Raw genomic sequence first — 7,727 nt, forward strand, 5'->3', positions numbered from 1 at the left:
TATAAAGAACAGCCCATCCCAAAGCAGAGAGAATACATATTTTTTTCAAGTGAACAAGGAACATATTCCAGGATAGATCACATGCAAGGCCACAAAACAAGTCTCAGTAAATTTAAGAAAACTGAAATAGTATCAAGTATCTTTTCTGACCACAATGCTATGAGTCTAGAAATCAAACACACACACACACACACACACACACACACACACACACACACACAAAGACTGCAGAAAACCATAAATATGTGGAAGCAGTATACTACTAAACAACCAAACGGTCAATTAAGAAATCAAAGAGAGAATCAAAAAATATCTGGAGACAAATAAAAACACAATGATCCAAAATCAATAGTTTGGCTTTTCCTCAGCACTGCTTACAGAGATGACAACCATCACCTACGCAGCATCATGGCTGCCCTCAGACCCCTTGTGTAGCCCAAGATCATCAGAAAGAGGATCAAGAAGTTTATCCAGCACCAGTGAGACCAATATGTCAAAATTAAGTGTAACTGGTAGAAACCCAGAGGCAGTGAAAACAGGGTGTGCAAGAGATTCAAGGGTAAGATCTTGACGCTCCACATCTGTTATGACAGCAACAAGAAAATAAAGCACGTGTGCTTCTGGAAGTTCCTGGTCCACAATATCAACAAGCTTGAAGTGCTTCTAAGGTGCAAAATATCTTACTGCGCTGAGATTGTTCACAACATCTCCTCCAAGAACTGCAAAACCACTGTGGAAAGAGCAGCCCAGATGGCCGTCAGAGTCACCAATCCCAATGCCAGCCTGCATAACAAAGAAAATGAATAGATAGCTCAGGTGCATATTATGTTTCTGTTAATAAAACCATGAAACTCAGAAAAAAATCAATGAGATGAGCAAGAGTGATCCTAAGAGGGAAGTTATAGCTATGCAGGCCTACCTCAAGAAACAAGAACAATTTCAAATAAACAATCTAAACTTACACCTAAAAGAACTAGAAAAAGAAGAATCAACAAAACCCAACGTTTGTGGAAAGAAATAATGAAATCAGAGGAGAAATATACAAAATAGACTAAAAAAAATAAAAGAGAAAAGATCAATGCAGCTAAAAGCTAATCCTTTGAAAAGGTAATCAAAATTGGTAAATCTTAGCCAGAATCATGAAGGAAAAAAGAGAGAGGACCCAAATCAAAAAAGTGAAAAGGGAGAAGTTACAGCTGACACCACACAGATATACAAAGGATTACAAGAGATTACTACAAACAATTATATGCCAATTAAACAGACAACTTAGAAGAAATGGACAAATTCCTAGAAATTTACAAAATCCCAAGACTGAAATAGGAAGAAATAGAAAATATGAAGAGACCGATTATCAGTAATGAAATTGAATCAGTAATTTAAAGGCTTCCAACAAACAAAAGTTGAGGAGGAATGACTTCTACCAAACATTTGAAGGAAAGTTAGCACCTATCCTTCTCAAATTGTTCCAAAAATTTCAGAGGAGGGAATGGTGCCAGACTTATTCTAGGAGACCTGCATCACCCTGACACCAAAACCAGACAAGGTTATCACAGGAAAAGAAAATTGCAGGCCAATATCACTAATGAATATAGGTGCAAAAATCCTCAACAAAATAGTAGTCAATTGAATTCAGCTATACATTACAAGGATCATACATCATGACCAAGTGGGAGTTATCCCAGATATATAAGGATGGTTCAGTTTCCACAAATCAATTAATGTGATACACCACATTAACAAATTGAAGAATAAAAATCATATGATCATCATAATAGATAATTTTGACAAAATTCAATATCCAATTGTGATAAAATTCTCCACAGAGCAGGTACAGAGGGAATATACCTCAACATAATAAAGGCCATGTATGACAAGCCCACAGCAAACACCATACTCAACAATTAAAAGATGAAATCATTTCTTCTAAGATCAGGAATAAGACAAGAATGCCCACTCTCACCACTTTTATTCAAACTAGTATTGGAGATCCTAGCCATGACAATCAGCAAAAAAGAAATAAAAAGAATCCAAGTTGGAAAGGAAGAAATAAAGCTGTCACTGTTTGCTGATGACATGGAAATAGCATGATGACATGCTATTAATGGAAAATCCTAAAGACACCACTAAAAAACTACTAGAACTCATCAATAAATTGAGAAAGGACCAGGACACAAAATTAACATAAAAAAATCTGTTGCATTTTTGTACCCTAATGAGAAAGAGAAATAAGAAAACAATCCCATTTGCGATCACATCAGAAAAGAATAACATACCTAGGAATAAGTTTAACTAAGGAGGTAAAAGGCATGTACTCTGAAAACTGTGAGACACTGATGAAAGAACTTAAAGACTACATCAATGGAAAGATATACTGTGTTCATTTATTTGAAGAATTAACACTGTTAAAATGATCATTCTACCCAAGGCAACCTACAGATTCACTGCAATCCTTATCAAAATACTAATTAAAATTTTCACAGAACTAGAATAAATAATTCTAAAATTTATATGGAAACACAAAGTACCCTGAATCACCAAAACAATCTTGAGAAAGATGAACAAAGCTGGAGGTATCATGTTCCCTGATTCCAAACTCTACTACAGCTACAGTCATCACACAACACTTGTTTGGCACTAGCACAAAAACACACACATAAATGAATGGTTCAAAACAGAGAGCCAAAAAATAAAGCAATGTTTATATGGGCAATCAATTCTATGAGAAAGTAGGCAAAAATATCCAATGGGGAAAAAACAGCCTCTTTAATAAATGATGTTGAGAAAACTGGACAGGTACATGCAAAAGAATCAAACTTTACTACTTTCTCACACCATATACAAAAATTAACTAAAAAATGATTAAAAACTTAAATGTAAGACCTGAACTCATTAATCTCAAAGAAGAAAATATAGGCAGTATGCTCTTTGACATCAGTCCTAGTAATATTTTTGTATGTGTCTCCTTAACCATGAGAACTAAAAGCAAAAATAAACAAATGGGACTGCATCAAACCAAAGAGCTTTTATTCAGCAAAGGAACTGTCTATAAAACAAAAAGGTCAACTACAGTATGGGATGAGATATTTGCAAATGATATCTGACATTGTCTTAATGTCCAAATCATACAAAGAACTCATATAACTCAACTTCAAAAACAAGCAACCTGATTAAACAATGGAGAGAGGATATGAATCAATGTTTTTCCAAAGAATATATACAGAATGGCCAACAGGGGCCTGACAAGAAGTCAACATCACTAATTATCAAGGAAATGCAAATCAAAACCACAATGAGATAACAGGTTCTATCATCTGAAAAGCTATCATCAAAAAGACAACTGTGTTGGCCAGGATATTTAGAAAAGAGAACCCTTGTGCACTGTTTGTGGGAATGTAAATTGATGCAACCACTATGGAAAATAGTATGGAGGTTCCTAAGAAAACCTATATATGGAATGACCACAGGATCCAGCAACTCCACTCCTGGATATTTACCTGAAGAAAACAAAAACTCTAATTCAAATAGATATATGTACCCCAATGTTCATTGCAACATTACCTACAATAGCCAAGATATGGCTAGTGCAATAGATGAATAGCCAAGTGCAATAGATGAATTGACAAATAAGACTGTGTATGTATACAATGAAATATTATCAACCATGAAAAAGAAAAAATCTTGCCATTTAAAACAGCATAGATGGACCTAGAGGGTATTATGCTAAGTGAATTGTCAGACAGAGAAAGAAAAATAATTTATGGTTTCATTTATATGTAGAATGTTAGAAATAAACCAGCATAACAAACCAAAAGCAGATCACAGATTCAGAGAAAAATTAGATGCTTGCCAGAGGGGAGGGGGTGGGAGGAGGAGAGAAATATGTGAGAGATATTACGCGGTACAAACTTCCAGTTGTAAAATAAGTGTCATGGGTATGTAATGTTTAGTGTGGGAAATATAATCAACAATTATGTAATATCTTTTCATGGTGATGTATGGTAAATAAGATCACCTTTTGATCATTCTGAAATGTATAGAAATATCAAATCACTATTTCATGTTCCAGGAACTAACATAGTGTTGTAGGTCAATTATGCTTCAAAAACGGACAGAAAAACTCATAGAAATTAGAGATCAGATTTTTGGTTACCAGAGGCAGCATGTTGGGGGAGGGAGAGTTGGATAAAGGCAGCTGAAAGTTACAAACTTTTAGTTATCAGATAAATAAGTATAGGGATGTAATTCACACTATGATAAATATAATTAACACTATTGTACATTATATATGAAAAGAGAGTAAATCCTGAGCTCTCATCACAAGAAGATATATTTCTCTATTTTTAAAATTTTGTATCTTTAAGAGATGATGAATGTTCACTAAATTTATTGTGGTAATTATTTCACAATGTATATAATTTAAATCATTATGCTATACACTGAAACTTACACAGTGCTGTATATCAATTATATATAAATAAAACTGGAAGAAAAAACTCATAAAAAAGAAAGGTACCCAGAAATGCAAATTCTCTGCCACATGACCATATGTTTCAGAGATTGTGTAGAACTCCTAATCATTTTCTTTAAGGATTTGATCACAGTTAAATACAAATTTACTTGGGTAAGATCATTTAACAGACTAACTAGGTGTCTATAATTTTAGAGATGGAAGATACTATAGAATTCTCACTTTGCTATATCCTCTCTTTACTTCTCTTTCCTCTCCCTTCTGCTGAATTTCTCTCTTCTCATTTCTTACTCCACTTTTCCCCACACCACCTTTCCTTTCTTCTTTGGTGTTCTAAGATGTGTTCACAATTTAAAATCTGTACATATAAACCAGTAAGAACATATTTGAAATTTTAAAAGTTCACAAGAAAAATATTTTTGTAGGTGCTTTTCCTAGTAAAGGGGTCAGCATAAGTAATAAAATTTACTTCAGGGCTATATGCCATTTTTTAAAAGGAAAAATGATCTTCTTGGTAATGGAAAGTAAAATCTGGAGTAGTTTTCAAGGAAGAAAAATATGGTTCAAAGATTAATAATACATAATAAGTTAACATAATTTAAATGTTTCATGAGCAATCTGAGAGTAGAGTTTCAAGAGCCAGACCTCAAGTAGGAAAGAAAGTGGGAGAAAATTTCTTCAAGGAGAGGGACTATGTCACTGTTACATGACAGCAGTGGATGTCTAGTCACTATTGTCAGTGACTGACAGTAGTCAGTGCAAAAAATCCTTGTGCTGATCATGGACAAGGACATTAGGAACACTTCAAAAGGGAAATGTTTCTCTTATAGAATGTCTTGCCTGAAGCATAAAAATTTACATTTGGATTTCATTCCAACTGTTTCTAACCTGCTGAAGCTAATATTGGAACATGAAATTTGACCCTAGGACACCAGACCATTACTGAAACTAACTGAATATTTTCCTGACTAAGGAACAAATAAATTATTTTAACCAACTGTGTACAGGACTATGGACTCATTCTATCCTCTCCAATGTGCTAGCTTTCAGTGCTAATTAGCATAATGACCATGAGCTCCTTTTCAGTCTGCAAGATACCTGAGCTTTCCCTTCACCAAAATATACAGTGAATCTAATAACAGTGCATATTTCCTTTGCTTGACACAGCTGTGTAATTTTTAGCTTTGTTGGCATTTGTTTTATTTGGCAGACTTACAGCTAATACTTAATTTGAAAACATTTTTTACTGTCCTCTATTTCCCTTTCTCATCTCCAAACTTTAGCTAAAATTCCAGTATACAAAAGAGTATTTCCTTAGTACTGTTTTTGGAAATGTCTCCTAAAACCCCACTTTTATTCTCTTCTACCTGTAAAAGTTCTCCTTAATCTTCCATTAATCTGACCCTTGAACTAGTCATGCAGTTCTATCTCTTATTCCCATGATAATAAACTTCAATTACTCCTGCTTAAAGGATAAAATTCAAACTCCCAGAGTTTCATTAAAGAGTTGTCAAATCTTGTTCTACAACATGTTTCCAGTCATATTTATTTCTAGTCTTCGGAATTTATGCATTGTTGGTTTCTTTAAAATCTATTATTATTTGAATCTGCCCAACTTAATTACTTCCTTATTTCTTCAAGTTCCATCTTTCATCTAGAACATCACGTTTGCCTCTTCAAACTCTACTGATGTTTAAGGACCTGATTAAAGTCCTTCCATCTCCAAAAAGCCTTTGAGAGCTTGCCTCTAGTTATTGCTCACATCCCCTGAAGTCCTAGTTTTCATTACATATGCCATTTATGTGGTGACTTAGTATGTACTATTTGATAGTCTCTTTTGACTTGTGATTCTGTATTGTAATTTAGCTTTCTACTGGCTTTTTATCAAATTTGATAGGGACAAAGTACAGGGACAAAGTTGGTGACTAATTCCACTAGGAGACTGTAAGTAAAGAAAAAAATGGGAGACCCCTGTAAGTTAATGATTATTCAAGAAAGCAACTTTGCTTAACCACAAAACCAAGCAGGCTTGCTTAGCAAAAAACATGCCACAGAAGCATGAGACATGCCTCAAAACAATTAAACAATGGTGGCATGAGGTCCACATCCTGCCCAGTGAGCTCAGTAAGTTAATGATTCCTAGGACATGCTCCTCTGCTTGCACTAAAAACAAATATATAAGGAAAAGGTGACATTATACTAAAACCTGAGATTATTTACCATTTTTAGCATATGTTATCACCTTTTTGCTCATTTCCATTGCACCATGACAGTCCTGGCTTGTCCATGTAGGGACAAGAAAACTCCTTGGCCCAACATGGAGGAAGAACTGATGATGGAAGTGTGATATTTACTCAAGAATGAGGAAGAAGGTGGTCTTTTCCCTCTCCCCACCAAGTTTTATGCATTAACCCCCTATAAAATTTTCCTTTGATTATAAAACTGTAGCCCACTAAGTTCTCGGGACATGGCACCCTCTCACCCACCCACCTGTAAGCCTCACAATCATCCTATTCTAATAGATCACTTATCTATCACTTTGCCTCTCACTGAATTCTTTCTGTGCTGAGACATAAAGAACCGGAGCTTGTCGGAGCCCCACAATATGTCACCTAGTGCAACGGCCCCCAACCCTTTTTGTCACCAGGGACTGGTTTTGTGGAAGACAATTTTTCCATGGACAGATGGGAGAAGGAGGATAGTTCAGGCAGTAATGCAAGCAATGGGGAGTGATGGGAAGTGACAGACAAAACTTCACTTGCTCACCTGCTACTCATCTTCTGCTGTGCGGCCTGGTTCCTAATGGGCCACAGACCAGTCCCGGTCCACAGTCTGGGGGTTGGGGACCCCTGATCCAGCAGCTTCAAACTCATGTCACATGAACTTCTTTTCTTTTATGCATCTGTGTATTTTCCTCAGTAACTAAAGTATTTTCCTCAGTCCAACTGTTGAGTTTAGTAAAGATTGTTGAGCACCTATGATAAAGCAGACATTATTCTAGGTTCAGGGTGTATCACAGTCAGGATGTACTGTGTTAAAATTTTGGTTACATATAATCTGTGAATTTAAGCAGCTTAAAACCACAAATATTTATTTCTCACTGAAGCAACCTGGTTATCATAGATTGTCTAGGCATCCTATGCACTCCCAGATGCAGGCTTCCAGAGCAAACACCTTCTGGAACATAGCTGTATCTTGGCAAAGAGAAAGAAAGGATTGTAAGTCTCACACTGACTCAATGTTTTCCACATGGAAG

The 7,727-nt window shown here is 35.5% G+C and overlaps 1 pseudogene; it reads left to right on the plus strand.

Moving 5' to 3' along the window:
- The first annotated feature begins 408 nt into the window (after nt 1–408).
- Nucleotides 409–807, plus strand: LOC116739200 (annotated as a pseudogene).
- The last annotated feature ends 6,920 nt before the right edge of the window (nt 808–7,727 follow it).

This window comes from Phocoena sinus, chromosome 14 (genome assembly GCF_008692025.1).
Source record: "Phocoena sinus isolate mPhoSin1 chromosome 14, mPhoSin1.pri, whole genome shotgun sequence".
NCBI classification, from domain to species: Eukaryota; Metazoa; Chordata; class Mammalia; order Artiodactyla; family Phocoenidae; genus Phocoena; species Phocoena sinus.